Source organism: Carlito syrichta, unplaced genomic scaffold (genome assembly GCF_000164805.1).
Source record: "Carlito syrichta isolate Samal-C Ts95f unplaced genomic scaffold, Tarsius_syrichta-2.0.1 Scaffold304555, whole genome shotgun sequence".
Taxonomy (NCBI): domain Eukaryota; kingdom Metazoa; phylum Chordata; class Mammalia; order Primates; family Tarsiidae; genus Carlito; species Carlito syrichta.
The window spans coordinates 183,991-185,705 of NW_007248651.1; positions in this window are offsets into that span (position 1 = coordinate 183,991).

Here is a 1,715-nt window from a genome sequence, read left to right on the forward strand (position 1 = left end):
CTGCCTGCTCGTCCTCCTGCCTGTCCCGAGGGCTGTGCAGTCTGCAAGGCCACCCCCTCCGCTAGCTCCAGGGCCTGCTGGCCCGGCTCTGGCGGAGGGCAGCCTCGCCTCTCAGGGCCTCAGCTGGACCCCAGCTCCCTCTCCATCACTGCCTGGCGGCGCTGGCAGGGCTTCTCCTTCCTTTCCGAGCTGCTCCGACCTGCTGCTCCGTCCTCCCACCCCCCACCCCTGCCTTCTTTCTTAAGCTGGGAGGTGAGAAGGGGCAGAATGAGAGAACATTCTGCTGTCACTTCCTGCTTTTCACGTCCTGGCCGTTAAAGGAAGGGAGCCAGGCTGGGGTGCAGAGAGCCGGCTGGGGCAGATCTCGGGAGGTGAGCGGGCAGGAGCTGTGGCTGCGGTAGGCCAGTGGGCTACAGGAAGGAGAGGAAAGCTCAGGAGGTTTGGGCAGGAGCAGCCACACATCGGCCTCGGGGCCGCCGTCAAGGCAGATGGGCACCAGCCTGGCTTGGGGATCTCAGGTCCGCTTTCCTTCTGGGGCATAATCGAGAACCCAAGCCGGCCGGGAAGGAATCTGTGCCCTCCAGCAGCGGTGGTGGCAGACCGCTGCCCCCTCCCAGAGAACGGTGGGCCCCAGCAGGCGGTGGGGGGCTGGGGGCGCCTTCATTTGTCGAGGGGACCTCAGGCCTGAAAGACGCGCTGAGAGTGGAGGTTGAGAGTGAGACACAAAGCCGCCAGCATGGCGGTGGGGCTTGTGGGGATCGAGGGGTAGACTCAGACCTGGGGAGCCCTGAGAAGGACGCGGCCCCCCAGGGGTGCACAGGACTAGGGAATGGGGTCCCGCAGCTGCCCCTTCAGCCAACAAACGGGTCAAGAAGTGCTGGCTTAGGGGCCCTCCAGGGCTTCGGGCTGGGCCGGCCCGGTCGAGGCCCGGGATGAGGTGCCCTCCCCTGCAGCCTCGATGTCCCCCTCTGTGCTCTGAGCATCCGGCCTGAGCATGACGCCCCAGGACAGACGGCAGCCTGGTGGGAAGCGTCCCCAGAGAGAAGGGTCTCAGCTACCCCCAAGGGCCCAGGTGTTGGGAGGGGATTGTGGTGCGACATAGCCACGGCCTGGGGAGCGTGAGGGGTGGCACGGGGGGAGGAATTGGATTCCTGTCCTTCCAGAACGCTCTAGTCTCCCCAGGAGCACTGTCTGTCCCCCGCACCCCCCACCCCATGATAAAGATTGCAGGCTTTTCTGGTGTCTCCTGCAGCGGGGCAAGTGTAACCAGGGCCAGCTCGGGCCAGAAGGGCGGCAGGGGACCCAACTCCCTCCACTGTTTGGGCCGTTCTCTAGAATGCAGGGCCCTGGTCCCGGGGAGTCTGAGCAGTGGGGTGGGGATCACCCTGGCATTCTGAGTTTTGGGCACCTTCGTGAGGTCAAGGGTGACGACGAGGCTCCCTCTTTGACGAAGCCCGAGGGAAGACGGGACTGGAAAGGCTCAGACGCGCTTGATTGCATCCCTGCGCCTGTCTTCCATCGCCTCACACTCTTGGGCGCCAGGGAGGGGACAGAGACCTTGAGCCCTGCTTTTCGGGCTTGGAGGCTGGTGGACAAGGAGGTGGGGAGGAGTTCGCCCAGGGCCCAGAGCCCCCCAGCCCATCCGTGACATCAGGCTGCAGAGCCATGCCAGCCCCATCTCTCGGATGAGAAGATGAGGCCCGAGGGCTGCGCTG